This window comes from Dromaius novaehollandiae, chromosome 1, assembly GCF_036370855.1.
Source record: "Dromaius novaehollandiae isolate bDroNov1 chromosome 1, bDroNov1.hap1, whole genome shotgun sequence".
In the NCBI taxonomy this organism is placed as follows: Eukaryota; Metazoa; Chordata; class Aves; order Casuariiformes; family Dromaiidae; genus Dromaius; species Dromaius novaehollandiae.
This window is the reverse complement of record NC_088098.1, coordinates 34,565,912-34,586,036: the sequence shown is the minus strand read 5'-3', so window position 1 is coordinate 34,586,036 and position 20,125 is coordinate 34,565,912. Positions and strand designations below refer to the sequence as shown.

At 41.3% G+C, this 20,125-nt stretch overlaps 1 long non-coding RNA gene across 1 annotated transcript in view; it reads right to left on the bottom strand.

Annotated features, from left to right (window-relative positions):
- Positions 1-18,611, bottom strand: part of LOC135327837 (uncharacterized) — a 32,977-nt gene extending 14,366 nt beyond the window's left edge. Inside the window, exon 1 of the long non-coding RNA XR_010388252.1 lies at positions 18,390-18,611. This is a non-coding gene — a long non-coding RNA (uncharacterized LOC135327837). The remainder of the gene's footprint in view (positions 1-18,389) is intronic.
- Positions 18,612-20,125: the final 1,514 nt, after the last annotated feature.

Here is a 20,125-nt window from a genome sequence, read left to right as displayed (position 1 = left end):
GTTATGTCTATTTTAATCATTTTTGTCTTCTTTTGAAGTGTTTTTTCAAACATTAGCTTTTTTTTCTTCAAAATCAAGTTTAGCTTTACAAATCAGTCTGCTCTGTCATGTCCCCTTTAAACACAGCTGTTACTACAATATAAACATAGGTTTTAAAATGTAGATAAACAGTTACAAGAAAGAGGGCTTCAAGTGTTTTTAACACATGGTCAGTTCTTGCTTACTTGATTTTCCTTGGTTTAAAATTAGAATTCAAAATACATGCTGTATTTCACAGATCTCAGTCCTTCAATAATAACACTTACATAGTGCTTTATATTTTCAAAGTGATGAACAGAGAGACACCAACTAATAATCCTCTGAATACCCCTGCGAAAGAAGAGAGCATTATTTTATAGGTGGGGAAATGAAGTTACATGTTTATGGTAGGAAACATTTGCAACGTTTTCCTACCGTTACAAACACAGCTACAGCCCTGTCAGCAATACGAGCTGCTGGAGTCCCACTAGTACTCCAGTTACTGTATAGTAATACTTTATATAGCAGCAGCCTTTAAGAGCACAAGTCAAGGTCCAGGCCTTACTCGCTGTAACAGAACAGTTGTTCAATGGTCCACAAAACCTAAATACTAAGCCCAAGTGAAGATGGACCGTCAGTTATCACAAGGAAATGAAGCACTATGAAAAGTACTAGGTACGAAGTTATAATTCCAAAAGTCTGTGACTTGGGAGCTCAAATCCTGTTTTCAGAAGTGTGTCAGAAGTCATTCAAGATGTATGCTTCTCAGTCACTTTTAAAAATGGAATGTGGACACTCTTGGAAATTTTACCTATACTATCGAAATTAATAACAAAGACTCCCAATGATACTATATTGGTAGAATTTGTGCTACTACTGTAGACTTGTCAGAAATAACCAATAACATTTTAGAAATGAAAAGACAGGGCCAAGGTCATCACCAAGTGATCTAGTCATAAAAGTTCGGGCAGGATTTAAAAGCTCCTTCATTGAGACCATAGGCACTTGTCCTCTCTGGGCAGCATTGCCTCTCTTTAGCAGAGCTATTCTCCTGCTTTTTCTGAAAATTTTGCTGTTATGCATAGCAGCTAGGATCACTGGGACATTACCACCCTGTTAAAAGAACGTCAGTCATGTAACAACAGAGTAATTTTAATGTGAACAATTCTGAGAACAAGAGAAAGGACATGAGGATCATAAATCTGAAGCAAATATTTTCCTTTTAATGAATTAAGAATTACTTCAGACTTAGGAAGTACTAAAATAAAGTGAAATTATGAATGAGGGCTCCCTTCATGGTTATCTCTAGCAACTAAAAGTAAAGTGTATGATATTTATGCTGCATTAGTATCAGACAAGTGGGAATGACTACAAAGCCATTAAAAGTCTAACATAAAATATTATACCATTCATTTTTCTACAGGAGTGCATGCCAGCTCCCGCAGATGAAGTTACACAAGTGCTTTCATCCCAAAAGCTCATTTTCAGATACTTAGAACTATGTTAAAACATCACCTTTTTGGAATGCCTGTTTCCAATGCTGGACTGAACTGCTTTAAGCAAAATTGGATAGGCCTTTTGAGAAAATGGAGAGTAAAATAATATGTTTTGGGCACTATAAAAACTACTTGTTGTGCTTTTTTAAATTGAGAACAGTTGCTTCTTAGGAAACACAACTTTTAATTTGCCATGAGTGGTAGGCCTTGGCATCAGACTTTTGGCATCAGACTTCATCCTCTGTAGAAATTAGGTATCAAAATCCCTTTTGAGGCCACAGTCCTTAAGCTGTAGCTTAGTTCCTTGGAGAAGATTAGTTTCACGTTGAAAGAATTCAGAGCAATATGTTTACAGGTGTGCAGTAAATTTTGTCACACAATGGACTATTGATGCAGGAAGAAGGATATTTAAAGTTTAGGCACTGAAATCAGGAAAGACAGAGAGGATTAAGATTAATCTCACTTGAACCACCAAACAAATTTGGTACCTAGGTTCAGACAGTCTGTGATCAATGACAAGAGACAGGGCACCATGAGAGGAATCTCTGACTATCATAAAGTGGTGTTTCTAAGGTAGAGGGGATGAATCACTCTTTAGCCGTACCCTTGATCAAAGACAGAACCTAAAACATTTAGCTTTTAGTCAGCTCGAATTACTGAGATAAAAATTACTTTAATATCATACTCTCATCAAATCCTTATGAATAAAATGAAAATAATCCTAATCTCTTCACAGACCCTACACTCCCTGCAGAATCTCTTTTATTTTGAATATCTAAGGTGTTTAATATGGAAGGAGGGAAAAGGAGGTCACCCTTTTACATGTTCTTGCCAGAATACAAAGCATAAATAATATCAGTTTGCTGATATTCTGTGCCAGCAGGTGAACTGAAGGAAAATTCCAACCCAGAAGCTGTTCTGCTGTTATTTTATATGGAGATGAATGCAAGAGTAAGCAAAAGAAAACAGACTTTCACTTCTAATTGGTGGATGCACATAAAATAACCCTGCATCTCCTCCTCTTTCCATAAAATACACAAAGAACATAGCTTCATAATAGGCTATATTGAAGGACAGAATGGCAAAGGAGTTCTTTTGCTGCCCATATTTTATTTCCAGTCATTTTTTACAAAACCTTTGCCTTACTGAGCACAAAAATTGCGCAGACTGGAGCAATGAATTGCTATCTAGCAAATAAAGGAATCCCTCGCTCTATTTATTTTCTTAAATACATCTAAGAAATTCCATACTACCAACCCTCAAAAAAAAAAAAAAAAAAAAAAGAAGGAGAGAAAGAGGCAAAGAGAGAAAGGGAATGGGAAAAGGAAGGGAGAAATGGAGAAAAGGAGTGAAGGAAGGAAAAGAAAGAAAGAAAAGAAAAATGGAAGAAAGAAAAAGAAAAAATGAGAAACAGAGGAAGAATGAATGAATAAATGAAGGGAGGAAGGAAGGAGGAGAGAGAAGAAAGAAAAAGAAAGAAAGAAGAAAGAAGAAAGAAGGAAGAAAGGAAGGAAGGATGGAAGGAATGAAAGAGAAAAAAAAAGAACAGCTGGGTACTGAGACACCTGCCTACCAAGAAATGTCAAAATCAAGCTGCCCAAGCATCCACCCATACCTTTGCCCTAACACAACAAAGGCTTTGATTACAATGTTCTCCTACTCTCACCTGCAGAACACCTGCCTTTTCTTCCCATATGATGGATAGTTTGTGGCTGGGGATGAGCAGGACTGAGACTTTTATGGTGTTTCCCCCCCTTTTTCTAGGGAATTGAATATGAGATGGATAGAGGAAAGAACTCTGTGAAGAAAAGATGGTGTGTAAAAAACCAGTCACTTTATCAGAACCCTGCTTTCCTGGCTAAAATTTTGCTGCCTCCTTCAGAGAAGGGTCCTGTTTAAAGGAGAGAGGCTAGGGATCCTTAGCACCTTTGTTGGTGGGGCCTCAGAGCCAACGTAGAAATAAGCCATTTTGTACCAATGGACACACATCAAACAGGGAAGCATCTGGTGTTTCCCTGGTTCCCAGCCCCACCATGACAGCGATCTGACCCGCTGTCATTCTTCCCATTTTTAATAGAAACGTATGTGTCATACATCTTCTGCACTCTCGTGAAAGCAGCTCCTCTTGTGCACAGGGCTACACAGGCTTTTTGGTAAAGAATAAGGCAAGAAATTTCATTTGTTAAGTTATACACCAGAGGGAGTCCCATGAATGTAGTACAAACATCCTGATATTACCAAAGAAAAGTCAATTTAAAGTTGTACATAAAAAATTACAGGAATCAAGAACTGTGGTCCATAGTTCATGCCATAGCTCCTCCCATCTAAAAAAATTCATGACTATCCAGCTTCATTTACACTGCACTTTTCACATGCAGCCAGACTCAGAGACTGTTGAAAGTGATATTGCTCTTTATATTTTTTTCCAGAATGGATCCTCATCTACTTCTAAATGAGAAAACCATGTGAAACTGATTTCATGTAGGTGATATTAGATATTAGATTTCATGTAGGCTTGCACAAAACAAACATATTTCTCACATTTGGAATTGTTTTAAGACAGTATTCAAGACTTCCCACCCTGTACAAAGCGTACAGTGATGGAAAGCCCTCCTCTTCTCCCCGTTTACTCCTTACGTGAATATGGTGACTTCCATGACCGATGACGTCCGAGTTTTAACATCAGCCTGTCTGATGACAGCATTCCATTTAATAATTCTTCTCTTTTCATCCATTATAATTTCTTTTCTCATGCCTTCTGGGAATGTTACAAATTTTACTACAGTGGACAAGCCAGTCCGGTTCTTCCTTTCAGCCATTTCCCCTCTATGTAACGTTCAACTTCTCCCTACAGAGATGACATCCAGAAACCTGCCATATTCTTCCTTAATGACCTCAGGAATTAACTTCAGATCTAGGCTTTGAACCATGGTGGAGATAAAAAGGGTCAAATGCAGTTTCTAATATTTTGGCAGGTCTTCTTTCCGACTTTTTTACTATAGCTTTTTTGAAAAAAGCAACTAGATGGATTTTGTTTTGGCTTTTGCATTTCATCAGGCTGTTTATAGAGTAGGTCATACCATGCAGCTGAACTTTTTTTTCAGTAACATAATGCAAAAAGGTAGTGCCCTCATTGAAGGCAACTCTGTTATTCAGAGGAAAGGCTCATATTGTGTGAACATTCGATAACTCTCACTGCAGCCTGAGTCGCTGCTGCTCTTTGTCTGAGAAATTCAGGCTCCATTAGGCTGATAGCCACTGTTCTTCTGAGGAAACTACAGCCCTTGTGGCCCTTCCTGTTTCCTTTCAACATTCTTAATGTGATAGTGGAAGAGGATATCCTAAGGTCAGACATTAAAATGTAAAGTTGTGAGGTGATGATTAAATGGGAACACAGTGAAAACTTCACTCTTCATTATTTTAATACAGTCCAGCCTGTGCTGATATAATCATTTCCAGCAGATATTTAAGGTAGTTATAGAAATGATGAAAAGAAAGGCTTTTCATTTATTATCTTGATTATATTTTGTGTGTTATTCTCATTTTTTTCTTTTCCCAGAGACCAACATTGCCTCAGGTTTAAGTCTTATGAGCTTGTTTTAAAAGACAATCATATATTTTTCAGCTCTGTGTGGCTCTTTGATCTTCCAGAGCATAATGCCTCATGAAGTGTGATAGCTGTGGCCACTTCAGTTAAGATTCATAAACATTTTCCATCATAACTCCCTGGTTTCACAGACTTGTAACCTCCTGAAAAATCTCTTCTGGGCTGAAATTGTCCATTCTCAATCACTGCCGGACGGCAGTTACTTTTTAAAATCGAAGAGAGATCCCTTCAGCTTTTTTTTACTTATGGGAACAGTAGAGGAAAAGAAGCGACAGTTTTCCCATGGTAAGCAGTTTTCTGGACACAGCTATTAGCAAAAACATCTGAAATATTAGTCTCGAAGCTGGGTGACAGTATCACACCTTTCCATTGCCTGGCTGTGACTGGTTTCTTCTTCAGCACGTTGTTGTTCTATATCTAAGGCTGCCTTCAGAAAAGTGGCATCTCCCGGTTTGCAGCGCAGGTAGCCGTGACCTGCCAGTTTGCGGGAGAGCCATGATTCAGCAATGGGAGAGTCCGGCACAACTAGCTTACGTGCTTGAAGAGGGACACATGCCTTCTTAAAAAGGGCCGTAGTCCAAGGGCAAATCCCCTGTACAAAAGAAGGTGGTAAAAAAAAGTGTCATGGCCTAGGCGGTGGGGCTGCAGCAGTCTTTGCTTCTCGGCTGTGCAGGAAGGGAAGGCAGTGCAGGCTGCGCGGGCAAAAGTCACGTGCACCAGGCACTGGCTTTAAGCCTTCAAGAAGAATGTCAGCTCAGCCACACAGGGACATCTTTCAGTTCCTGTTTTCCTTATTTAAAAGCCCAAAGTATTAATTATCTACATTTTGAAAATGGAGACTCCAAAGTACAGAGGATGAGTAGCTAAGTTAAGGTTGGCGGCTGGAACTTTCACTTCTGCATTTCCTGACATTTTGTGACTTTAACCATGTGTCTATAGTAAGCCATCAGTCCAGGCTTTTCCCCTCCATTTAATTTTAGATTAGTTCAGACTGAGTACAATAACCCTGGTAAATTAAAATGTCACATGATTTCCTCTCTGCGAGCTCAGCGGATGTGTCTGCATAGCTCTCATGAAGGAGGGTTTGTACAAAAATGGAGAGCTTGCACTCCAAGCACATTACAGCCTTTCAATTTTTGTATAGTTAATGTGCAAAAAAATGCAAATTCTGCATGAAATTCCAATACCAATGATATATTTGGATGAGCTGAAGCCCTCTCCTATGTGATATTAGGCCTTCATTTGAAAGGAAAGTACAGTGGAAATGTATGGAAAAAGCTGATACAGTAAGATGTGCTAAGGTTAGGCGTGTCAGTAAAAGCTTTGAGACTAGTCTCTAAGTTCTTACACCTGGCTGGGATTGCAGTACTTTTCTAGTTCGTGTTCAGCAATTACTTGGAGCATGAGCTAACTGTGGGCTTGTGCAAGAGGTCATGAATTCATTCATTTTTACACTTTGAGTCTGGTATTTTCGACTTTCCGTTTCTCCCTGCTTTCGAACCGTTAGGGCTGCCTCTACATCACCTCGAGGAAAGAGAACAGACTCGTGCTATTTTGAAGAGACGTGAGGGACGTTGTTGGACAACGCTGACCTCTTTCAAGTCCCATTACACAGAGTCAAAAGCTCTCAGCACTTCCCAGGAAGCATTCAGCAATTTGCGGGAATGGGTTCTCAGGATCTGGGTCACCTAATGAATTTTAACAGAGCGGAATCACATTATGAATGGAAAGCACCAAATAGCAGATACTTTTCATTATTTAAACTAGCCGCCTGCAATTTCCGAAGTACAATTGACTTCTTTCAGTCCAAGCCCTGTTGCAGAATCGTATGGGGATGACAGAAGGATTTGGATAGTTGAATGTGCAATCCTACTCTGAAAACTGGCTTCAAAATGGCATTATGTATTAATGATTCCCAGAACAAATTTGCTCAGTTTGCAAGTGAAAAGCTGAGGGGTTTTATAACTGCCAGCCCTGCAAAATCCCCCAGGGACGTGGAGGTCAAGCTTGCGCTATTTCCTTCTCACACATCATCATCACCGTCATCAACAGCAGTAAAGATTACGAGGACCAAACAGTGCCTCAGTGACGCCTGTGTAACCTCCAACGTTTTTCGGGGGGTTACACAGATGGGACGAATCGTCCTCCCTGCGGCCACATGGCTGAGCCGTACGAACCGAGCTGCCGGTCCGTCGCGTGTGTGTGGATGGGGCGGGCTCAGCCCGCGCTCCTGGGCCCTCCTGCAGTCTTTCCTGGTGGGGAGCAGGTCTCCTGGTGGGGAGCGGGTGTTGTTGCTGTGACTGACCCTAAAGCAGTTGCTTTCGTGTGACCCAAGCCACTTCAGACCTATCTCGGTGTGGTGGCAGTGACTGAGACTGAAAGCTGGGCTGGGACATGTCGCCCCTCTAACATAGGAAGAACCAGGCACAGCCTCAACTTTTGCAGCAGGCTCCCAGAGCACACTTTCCTGTGGAGATGCAGAGCTGGACCAGGGCTGAGTGGCTGAGCCACTCGTATAGGATTTCAGGATCAGACTCTACACGATTTCAAAGTCTTTCCATAACACGAGCGCAATGATGCAAGTGAGAAAGCAGGTGGGTTTGTGCACTTGGAAAGTCAGTCCAGGGACATTTTCAACTATATGACGGCTTTGTCTTTCCTGCTGGCTTGTGCTGCCCACCTGACGCAGGCTGTGCTGAGGAGCAACGCCAAGGGCCGTGGCGCAGACACGCAGGAAGCGGTGAAAGAGGAGAATTAGACTGTACATTTATGAAGCCCTAGGCTTTGAGGGGATTTTTTTAAAATTTGTTGGTTTCCTAAATTATTTTTTGAGTAACATGCATGCTTGGATAGTCAGAGCAGAGCTTCTGAGCAGCACAACAGGCAGCTCACAAAAGCATTTCTGACATTGTCTGTGTTTTCTGACCCAGGACTACTCTTTCCCAGGCCAGCCAGATCGCCTCTGCTGTAAGTGCCACCCTTTTGTGCAAAGGGATTGGAGCAGAGCTAAGAATTTCATTTTCATACTAAAAAATCATCTGATCCTGAACTTCTCTCTCATGCATCGAGCTTCTACCTGTGTGAACCAAACAGGCATTTGTGAGCAGACATGCTACTGAGCTACACCGGATCGAATTACTCTGTATCACTAAACTCCAACAAGATCACCACAAATTGTACAATACAGTGAGAGCACAGGGCCTCTGCTGAGAAAAGCTTATGTTTTACAGACAAATCAAAGGCAGTGCAAGAAAAAAGGCACAGAAAGATGAGGTGACTTGCTGAGCAACTCACCCCAAATTGGACATTAAATTACTATGAAAACCAAGTGTAGAATCTAGTTCCCCTGGCTTCTAGCCTGGTATCTCAGTCCCTTGAGATAAGAACTGGGCACCCATTTTCAGATTACAGCATTTTTACATATAGATTGCCTTTTTGCTTTGGAGTGAATTAAAAAATTAAACATATACTAAGGTCATGCCCATTTCACACTCTGCTTGGTCTCAGAGAAATGCACTAGATTTACATGTACCATATGCATGTATGTACACATGCACATGTACCTATATTTACATGTACCATATGCACACATTATTGTCATTATTTGTGCATGTATGCGCAGCACATGTCTGAGCTATAACTCATGGAAGTCCATATCTCCCTAATAACCGGCACGCCATGGCTGGCAGTCAACGGAAGGGTAATAAACGGTTGTTGTAGCTGTTGGCCGGCAAAAGCTCTTCGGGCTCCTGCATACTGCAGCTGGGCACAGCTGGGGGGTTGTCCAAGTTCTTCAGGCTCATTTTTTAATTTCACTCATCCTTGGTAGCTGTGAAATAACCAGCCAGGCCTCCTGGGCAGCCGAATTCAGAGGCAGCGTGAGTTAGTTACATGTGAATGGTATGAGTTACCATGCTGGCAAGGAAGGAAAGCATACAGGAGTACAAGCTGGTGTCACTTACGTGCCATAGGGACCAAAGAGCAGTTTTTGAGAAGGGAAGTCAAGCAGCAGGGTGAAGAAAGAGAGGTAATGTAAAGGCACCTGCCATGTACTCCTCACAAACTCTTGTTAATAGGTTTCACTACAACAGACTCACCCCTTGCTCTCAGCAGGTATCCACTTACAGCAGTTTACAGGCAGGTAACTTATAGCACCATGTTTCAGTTTGATGCTGACTCTTGCACAAGGCAGTAATGATAAGCAGGCACGTCAGAGAAATCCCCTGTGGAGCAAACTAGGAGAACTTCCAGCCACTTTTTCCTAATGTGACAATAAACTCTTCTTTAACAGTATAAAAAACCAGCAAAAAAACATCTAGGCAACAGTCGGTATTGGTGTAAATCCATTGACTCTCATTTTCTTGCTCAGATCTCTATGAAAGCCTCTATATTTACTTACTGCCTCTAATGTTATGTCCCAGATAATATGTCTCTTATTATTTACTTATAGGGTAGATTTCACTCTTATTTGTGTGATAAAAACATCTAGTAATTGTTAACACCGAGCAGCTAATAACTGTTAGAAAACACTTCTGGTTTAAGATATGTTTAGCGCTAAGAATTGCTCTAACAGATAAGATTTTGTGATTACTGAGGTTATTACAGGGGAAAATGAAATCACAGAAGTCTTGGGTTTCCTAGTATGTTCTCGGAAATCACTTGCCTTTGCACTGTTTCTGAGGCATGGGTACCACACGTAGCTGTGATGCAAGCATTAAGGTACCAAAGCACATATTTCTATTCTCTTTTGTCTCCACTTCCTCTGAGCAATATCAAATAATGACAAGAAGGCTTGTGTCCTCTTCACACTATTGCATCTGTCTAAAGCAATTCCTCCCCGTGCCTGACAGTGTTTTGTTAGATCTGATTCCTGTAATGTTGGATGGTTTACTGAAAATTCCCAGAATTATAAGGCTTGCACGGACCTCAAAAGATCCTATACTCCAAGGCGGCCAACAGGCCAGATCCAGCCCACCGGAAAAGCCAGATCAAAACCCCCTCCCACCCATAATCTATTGTCCTTCCTGAGAGTCTTTGAGAGGCAAGCCAGGGTTGGGGTGGGCCAGATGAGCTGTCCTACCAATCTGTGCTTGCTGCCTGGGCCTGCTTTCCCCATGATACCTTGCTATGTGACCAGATATGCATCCTTCAGCTCACCTTTCAAAAACAGTCCACATATCATCTTGTATCCTCCACAGATTTTCACCTGGGGACATCAACTAATTGGACTAAACCTTGAACAGCTGTGGTTCTGCTTTTTCTTTTCTGCATCTTGTTTATTCTCTCAGTGGTGAAAGGGAATACAAGTTTCTTTGGGTTTTCTGTCAGTTGTTGCATGATGATCTACTGCTGTCTATGACCAAACTGGTCTCTAACAATACTCAGTCTAGAAGGGCATGTAGACAAGGCCTTATTCAATTATTGTATTTGTCTGAGACTGTAATTGGAATCTTTTTGCAGTGAAGCATAAAGTATCTAATTCAAACAGAAAACTGGAACATGTTTTACTCAGGCTATTTTGTGGATTTCACATTTCTGTAGTTATAGTCCCTAACAAGTCAAGGGTGTACTCAACTTTTTTTTGTTTGTTGATTTTGAGGAGACTAGAATCAATCAACACACACCCACACCTTCACCCGGTTTATATTTACACACATATATATGCACACATATATATGTATGCATATATATGTATAGATAGCTGTATATAACAATGTATATGTTGTTTTACATCAAATACTGTAACAGAAACAGTTCCCTGATAATTCATTGTTCTCTTCAGCCTTGGATTGATATACTTTTCCAGCAGTCCTGGCTATCTGGTTTTTACCTGTTCTTGTCAAGAAAGGTTGCATTCAGCATCTTTTTTGTGTGACAAGCTGTGACTTCTTTATTCCCCAGGAAAGAAACACCTCTGTAAGCAGGAACTCTCTTGGTGTGACAGCAGACTCTGTGTGCCCGCTTGAGGCTAAGCTCCAATCACTCTGCCAGCTGACTGCTTCCTGCCATCTCTCCCCAAAGCTTCCAGCCACCTGCCTCTCTCGTGCTCAAGCATTCCTCATCTTTGCTCTGCATGGGTGTCAGTACACGGATGGGTCTAGGCCCCATGGGGAGGGAGGGAGAGCAGAAGAGGACAAGCAAAGGACAAGCCTAATCTCTTCGCTCCAGGTCTGGAGACCTGGCTGCACCTCTGCTCCCTTGGGCACATCATGTGGCCAATGTCAGGCACACCTGGAGGGCCTTGGGTCCCCCCAGCACGGCGCCTGCATTGCTGGCATGGATAGCTGGTGTTTGGAGGAGCTCAGGCTGCTTCATGCATTGTGGACAAGCCCCTGCACATGCAGTGGAGCAGCCTGGGCCTCGCTGGGGACCTGAGATCAGCCCATCCCTTGGGCCTGGTTTCCAGAGCCTCCTCCTTGGTTCTTCTCCTCTCCCCTTCCTGTGGGCTTTCCATGTGCTCTTTGCACAAAAGGAGGGGAGAGGCCAGACACCGCAGAGTCTCTGACCCCAGCGCAATTATCCCTGGGGGTCGAAGGACCGCCAACTGGCATCTTATTTGTCTTGTTTTCCTTGTCAGGATCCCTGGCTAAGACAGGAAAGCAGAGGTTATATAAGCAAAACATAAAAGCAATTGTTTTCTGGGCAATGAACAGATCAGGTGAAGGCTGTTTCCTTTCTTCCATCTGTCTCATTCTAGACCCTTTCAGACAGAACAAGGGGCTATACAAAAGCCAGGGGCCAGCTACATGTTTCGGTATTGTGTGGGTCTAATTCCTTAATCCCGTGCCATTCTTACTAAGTGCTCAGTGACTGACTGAAATGAAAAATCCCAAAGTATACATTTTAAAAGTGCAAAAATGGAATCACTTAAACCATTGCTGATTAAAAAGGAGGAGACTATACCTTCAACAACAAGTGGATCAAATTTTGCTGGTTGTAGGATTCACATGTCTCCAGTGTCATCTGCAACAAGAACCAAGTGCTAATTGCCTGACAATGTTAGACACCTTGTCAGCTGTGACTTAGGGCTCTCCCTGTGCATGACTTTGGAAAAACAAGCCTTTCTATTATGCTTTTCCTGGTCTTGTGTTTTCTAGTGGACCTATTTTTCTGATGCTGATGGTAATGCACTCTGTGTCTACTCTTTTGCAAATGACTTCTGATCAAGTACACAGAGGAAGTTTTCACATAATCTGGATTCACTAATTGGAAAAAGACTTGAGACAAATCTGAACGGCACCATGTTTCCCCATGTCATCACGGGACAGTTGATATTCTTCAAAAGACCACAAGAAATGGTGGTGACACACTTAGTTTTCAGAAGAAGGAAGAAAACAGGAAGATTAAAATTGCCAACAAGGGCTTGTCTTATGAAACCACTACTCAGAACAAGATGAAAATATGAGGAGTTTGACCGCAACTTTTTCAGCTGCCTTTCCTGAAATCAAAATATGATCCTTGGATTTTTAAACGGTTGAGAGAGTCAAATCAAATTCACAGATTCTGTTGTGCAAAATGAAATAATGTAAATCATGCTGCAGTAAAGGATATTTCCAGGAAAGTGGCATGCTGCTATGGTAGATAATCTGACATACTATTAAGGATGAGTGTTTTTATATCTACAGTACATAGGTGACACAAATGCTTGTGAAGTTTGCTGCAAGACAGCCTATACGCTGGCATAGGTGATTGTATCAGTAGGTACAGTCACATCTAAATCTCAGTATTGACTACTGTCGTGGATGATGCTGTGCTGGTTTTGCTTGGCAATCTGATTTCAGTAGGAGAAGCCACAAATATACACTATTATGGGCAAGCTGTGACCTTGCCAGTTAGAAAGTATGCAATGCAATACTGTGAAACAAGGGCTCAACAAGGGCTGATATGGCAACTCAGATGGAAAAAATGAAAAGGATCTGGTATTGATGAAATTCAGAAAATCTTAAATATTGAGTAGAAAATGCATGGGTCCTATTATAGTCACAGAAGGTCTATAGCCTGTGAAAACACCTATTTACTTCAGTCCGTGCACCAGATCAAAGGCATGACTTACTTACGCTAGGAACAAATCCTTGAGAAAGTTGGGGGTGAAATGCCTGAGCTTTTAAAGGTGAAGAAAGCTTCCAGGAAAATATCAAGAATGAAGGAAGAACCCAAATATCCACATTCAGAAGAGAAATATTACAGGGTCATCAGCTCAGAAATAATGGATTTTAATCGCTATTCAACCAAGATGTGGGCAGAAAGTTTACACCGTTATTTAAAACTTTCAGGTTCTCAGAATAACTCTATCTGTTAAAGAAAGAAGTATTCAGGGAGGTAAGATTCCTCTTTCAATTATAATCAATTGATTTTTCAGCTTCCCTTCTCGCAAAATAACTAGAACTTCCCGAAAGATAAGTGGAGATATTTCAGAAACATTTCAAAGTTTGTCTTCCTGAGACACTAAGTTTCAGGGAAACTGACGCTGTGTGAAATAAGATAAAAAGCTAAAACTTAATTGATAGATTACATTAAATCTCTGCATCATCATCATCCTCATTTAGAAAAGATTCTAACTTTAATACAATTTAATACTTTTCCATATTGATTTTAACCTTGCTGTATGAAGATATGTATGTCCTATACTTAGCCAAAATGCATAATATCATTTGTTTTCTGAACTGGTACAGCTGACAAAAATTGTTTTGGTGGAACCCATGCTGCAGAGAAGGACAATTTATTGCTCAGCAAGGAAGGAAAAGGTGGTTTTAGTTTGAAATAGGACAGGCTTGGCTCAACTACTGCATGATTTTATAAGTCCACCAGGACAGAACTGGTGACCTACAGCTTACAGGTGCCATAAAAGAATTATTTTCAAGAAATGAGACACAATCAATCATGTGTGGGGACTTTTTTCCTGTTTGTAACTCTTGATTTCTTACCAATACTGAGAGGAGCAGTGCTTTGAAGAGTAATTTTTTATCATGAGTAAAGAATCCATTTTTAACAAAGTGCGATAACCTAGGTTCTGTCCCATACTCCATCTCCCCTTTATAAATAAAATCCCTAAATCTTAAGGAAGAAACTAAATCTCTTATCCCAGTTGCAGTATCCTGTGTTGTCCTACAATTGTGTGTGGAAATGCAGCATGAAGCTAAAGAAAAAAAAAAGGTTTCCTCGTCTGTATGGCTCTTATTTGGATCTCCTCATTCAAGATTAATTGGAGATGCTGTTAAGTGAGCATTTCGTGAGAAATAATATTTTAAACTTTTAAAATCAACCGTCTCTTGGTTTTACATGTGAATTGAAAAAACTGCATTAAAACAAATGGATATTGTCCTATGAACTCCAAGCACTAAGATCTCTAATGAGGCTATTTGTAAAAGATGAGACTGATTTTAATTTTCACTGTCCGGGATAAAATAACAAATGACAAAAAAAGGAAAAATAAAGTGTCAATAAATCATGGCAAGTGCACTGGATCTGTAAAACTCTTTCCTTTTACCAAGATGTTATCTATCACATGAGTAAAGAGTTGTGAGTACAAACTTTACTTTTATGTGCAATAAGTCAATTGATTTGTACCATTTCTTCAGCTTGCACAATTGTTCTCAGCAAAAATACATCCCTTTCCAGCCAGGCAGCAACTGCAGCCAGCACCTCTCTCACTCCAATCACATACCTTTTTTTAGGCAGTATATTGCATACAAAGAAACCATTGTTCTTTCATTCCTGCCAAATGTGATACAGCTTAGAGGAGACAAAGGAGGAGAATGGTTTCTTTTAATAGATCTTGAACCTCCAAGTAAATATATAGAGGTTGCTCAAGCACTAACCTCTGAAAACTGAGCTCTGCAGCTTAGATCGTAGCAGCTCAAACAAACCCAACTCTGCGGGGCTCGCCTAGCGGTAATTGCAACAAACAACACACAAGAGCTCCCAAATATTGCTCAACCGAGTGCGGCGCTGGCAACCCGCCAGACATCTGAAGGCCACTTCTGATCTGCATACAAGGGCGCAGCGCGCGGCTGCCCTGTGGCCAGTGGGGCGGGATGGCCGGCTGCCAATGGTCCGAGCTGCGGCTTGGACTTTGGTAGCTCCCCTCTGCTGGCTCCATGGGTCGCGCATGGAGCTGCGGGGAGCCACCAGGTGAATTGCTGACGTCTGCGGATCACATTTGGCCTCTGCATCTCCCCTGGTGCTTAGTCAAGAAATAATACATACACAGATCGTGGAGAGTAGTAATACAACGGAGCGCAACCATTGTGGCCAAAATAAACAAGACTTTCCATTCGGAGTAGTGCTACTCGTAGTGACAGGGAGCCTTTCATTATGTTTACAGCAAAATAACGTAGGGAGAGTATGGCACTTGGAGAAGATAACAGTTTGCATAGAGAAGAGTCTGCTCCTGTTCTCATGCAAGTCGCTGACAAAACTACAGTTACCTTCCTGGGGAGCTGACTCAGCCCAATATGAACAGCGACTTTTGCAAACAGTAAAACTATGCGTTCATTACAGCAGAGCCCTAGTGAAGCGCTTGGTGGTGTACGGGGTAATTCTTCGCAGAGGGAACAACGCGCAATTTCCCAAGTAATTACTGGGAGTACTTCCCCTGCTGCCTCTGCTCCTTGCTGTTCTCCACTGCCTTCCCCATAAAACATGTTTGAATGCACAAAGCTGACCTCCTCATGCAGGGAGGCGTTCTGAGGAAAAACAAAAGCTGAGTTTTCTTTCAGGATTGCCAATATGGGCAATATCACTTGTTTATAGCTATTACTCCAGTTGACAGGAGGCTAGGGGAAAATAATAGCGTCAGAAATACTGCACTGAATGAGAGAACCCCAACTAGAAGGCAGTAATGAAGAGACGAGGCAGTGACGGTATATAAATTAATCACGAGTGCATGACAGGATGCTTTGTTCAAAAAAGTAAATTGCTATTTTTGGACATGTTCCGAGGGAACTTAAGCAAGTCAGTGACATAAAGCATTCCCCTTTTCACAGCTCAGTACTTAGGCAGGAGACCCTGGCTCAATTTGGTGAGCACTTACTCAAAACAGCAGTCCCACTGACTCCAAGAGCATAACTCACATAGTCTGCTTTGTTCTGGGTCCCTTGGTTCAGAAGGGCTGGTGATACACCAGGGTAGTCTAAAATCTAACAACACAATTGATAAAAAGGTCAGGGGCCATGACTTATAGGGAGAAAGCAGGCAGACATTGCTCAGGCTGGACAAGAGGTGACAATGAGCATATACTTGCTGGCAGGAAATGACGCAGGTGTTAGTGTATGATTAAAAAAAAAAAAACCCTAGAAAAAAGAGTTACATGAAAAGGGAGGAAAGAAGGTGCAATAATACCATTATAGTAAACTCCTGAGTGCAGCTATATGAAAAGGTCTTTAAAGATGTGTTCAGTCAGGCAAGAATAAGTGTACCCTGAGAAATAAATGCTTGAGATATACAGAGCCCTCCCGAATAGGTGCAAGACAAAACCAGACTTAATACTTAGGAGTGAATGTCAAACAAATACAGCACCGAAGTGACAGTATTAAAAACATTGCAAAGTTATCCCCTCAACCTCAAGACCAGGGAGGGTGCTCAACAGTGATTCTCACACCAATTTTGTAGTAATTAAAGGACACTTCAATCTCAACAAAATTTCAGAGCAGATGTATAAATAAAAACAATAGAAATAAATAGTTATGCAGCATTGGTGGTCATAATAAATTCATCACTGTGGAGAAAAAAAAATTAACTCTTTTCTGATGTAGAGTGAGACAAAATGAGCTAGATTTCAGGAGAGGCAAATCCCACACTATTGGTCTCTTGGAAGAATACTGATATGCCAAAGGACTTGTGATTGCAAAACCACCAGGCTAGTGGTGAACCAAGCTGGTATAACCAGGCTAGTTTCTAGTTTAGGCTAGAGATTTACACAGCCTTAAGGCTCGCTTAAGCTTCACTGTCACTTAAAAGGTACCCTATATAAGAAACACTGAATTGGTTGAATATTGTCACAGGTCTTCAAGCCCATGAGCATTGTAAATAAGTTACAAGCCAGCAAGAGGAAGAGGTACAAAACCCCAGTCTCACAGTCAGGCTTCTCCAGGCAACAGCTAGTGAGATAAATAGGGGAATTACTTATGCACAGCATGTAGCTGGAAATCACGTTTTAACTTTATAGCCAACTCAAGGCTTTCCAAGTGCAAAGAGATGCTAAAAATGATGCCAGCATTATTAACCTGATTCACAGTCTCCAGATAAGTCCTCTCTCGCCAAGACGACAGTATATCCAGCAACAATATTTCTGTCTTTCCAAAGCTGAGGACAAGACACCTCTAATGCAGCCAAGAAGCAATAACATTCAGACATTCCTCCATAACTTAGACTGAACTTGCAGCGTCCACACGAAATACAAGCCGAGTATTGTCAATATACTCTACCTTATATTTTATAATGATCTCCCCATCTGGCTATACTTTAAAGAACACAGATAGCAGAACTGACCCATATTTCAGAGCCCTCAGTGACGAGTCCAAGCAGCCATCACCAGGAGTGGATTCCAGTACTCCGAAAGGACAGGAACCACCAGAGAGCAGCTTCAAATAAAACAGCAATATCTCTGGCTGCTGAAGCAATGGTCCCTGATTAGATATATCACTAGCTGCCAAGAAGTCCAACACAAGTGGAATAGCTTGGAGGTTTTGATCTTACATAAGCAGCAAACAATTTTCAGCTTCTCATGCATGATCCTTACTGCAAAGAAAGACTGAATGACAGAATGGCATCTGAACCAACATCCCTCAAAGTAGAAGAATCATCACCTTTCTCCAAAACAGGAGGTTTAAGATGGGCTGCTGCTGGCAAGCACTCCACAAGAAGAGGTGATTTCTTGAGGACTGAGTGAAATGTCCATGAGTTTTAAAGTAGTTGGTGTTTTATCTTCAGTAAGTAATGTGTTAATAATGACTGCACCTTACACTTGCCTTAAGTAACTGTGATGGAGAGGAGAGAATTACAAGTGGTTGTTCTCAGGGTTTAAGAATGTCGGAGGCAGCCCCATCAAAAGCTGACCTGAACCCGGCCGCTGAGCAACAGCCCATGGAAACCCTGAGCTCCCAGTCAAAAAACCAGAAAACTTGATGAAAGCCAATCGACCTTTTCCAAAAGGAACAATACCAAAGTATTCAAACCACTTTATAGAAGGTAGCTTGGATTAATCAGAACAGAGAAAAGAATTCATAGGGATAATACTTTGTAGCACATAATGCTAAGGACAATAGTACCTCTCAGCTTTAGTTGTGCAGCCGCTCTCCCTGGATACCTGCAAAGTCCAACAAATGATCAAATTCCATGATGCTCTTCAGCCATTTCCTATCCAGGCTGTAATCCAAATGCTTCTGCTTCACATCCCCCTTAAACTCCCATGGCTTTCCAGAAACTGAGAGGCAACCGGTATGATGTAGAATTCATGAGTCAAAAGTTTCCCCTACAAATGGATCATGGCTACTGATGAGCCAGTTTCCTGGCTAGATGAATAGCAGCCACTTCCATTTGTCGGTGGAGTCAAGCACTGAAAGAGATTGCCCAGAGAAGCTGTGAAATCTCCATAGTTGGAGGTTTTCAAGGCTTAATTGGAAAAAGCTTGAGTGACCTAGTCTGAATTCAGTATGGACCTTGTTTTGAGCAGGGTATTCAGCAGGTGACATGCTGAGGTCCCTAGCCTGAATTATTCAGTTCTGTGATTTGCACTGTTATTAACATTATTATTGCACTAAAATTAGATGGATCTGTTATACTGTAAGGCCATCCTGAAAGACCTTGACCACAGCATTAAGAGCAAGGAAGAATACTTGCCCTGTAATGAATGAGAGAAGTAGAAGACCTGACAACCAACTGCCTCCATACCGGGGGTCAAAGCCTGTTGGCCAGCCCCACAAACTGCTCTCTACAATAACATGGGTATAGAGCTTGTGTTACATCCAGAGGGCACCAGTTGCCATGTAGGGAATCTCCTACGGACTACACACCAACACCAATGCCACCAGCTCCATTGACTCCTCTGAAGATTTCTCCAGTGGATCTGGTGATCCTTTCAACGATCAACCTGTCAATTTTGGTCTACCACCTGTTGCAAAGAAAGAAAGACCAAATGCTGCTGGTCTCCAAGGCCAGCATCCTCAAACACTGTGAGTCCTCTTGCCTCTCCCATCCTGTGTGAGGCTGATGAGTGAAAACATGGACAATGGGGACTGGTGTGAGGTGAGAGATGGATCATGTGTGCAAATCTAAAAATATGTGGAGAAACTGTAACGCTATTTATAGTAGTTATAAGTTCATGTGTTAACATGCTTTGGGCTGTTTAGTATCTCATTTTAGAATTCTTCAAGGCTTTATCCCTGCTTTGAGAAGAGACCATCGCTTGCCTAATAGCATTAAAACTGTTTTTGAATATAGTAAGCTTACATAGTTGATTAGAAAATTTGAAAAGTTGATTGAAACAACAAGAAAATAAGTCAATATTTTCTGTGATTTCAGGATTCCTTGCCAAAAGTTTGAGAAAGAATCCTGAACATCGTTCAGTTTTTTAAAGTGATTTTTGTTTATTTTTTTGGCTTATTCACAAAATTCTAATTCCAAAATATTTTACCATAAGGATGAAAAGCAGAAACATTTTTAACCAAATGCATTTTCCATTAAAAATTAATATGAAACAGGTGAAAACTCTTTACAAAAAAGACTTAATTTTGAAAAAAAATTTTTTTCTTACCAACATATCAACACTTCCTTGGTGAGAATTCCTTGACTGTGTCTGGAAGTTACTTCTGATACACATGGTGTAAGAGGGAAGAATGAAGCTCTGGTGTGTATAGTACTGTCAGACGTATTGGAATAACCTCAAAGGTATATGAATGAAAATCCCAGTCAGACTGTCTCTACAGGAAACAGCCCGTTCAAGGGCTGGATTTCTTTCAGAGAATTTGCTAGCAATATATATTAGCAGTTATCAGTAAGCATTAAA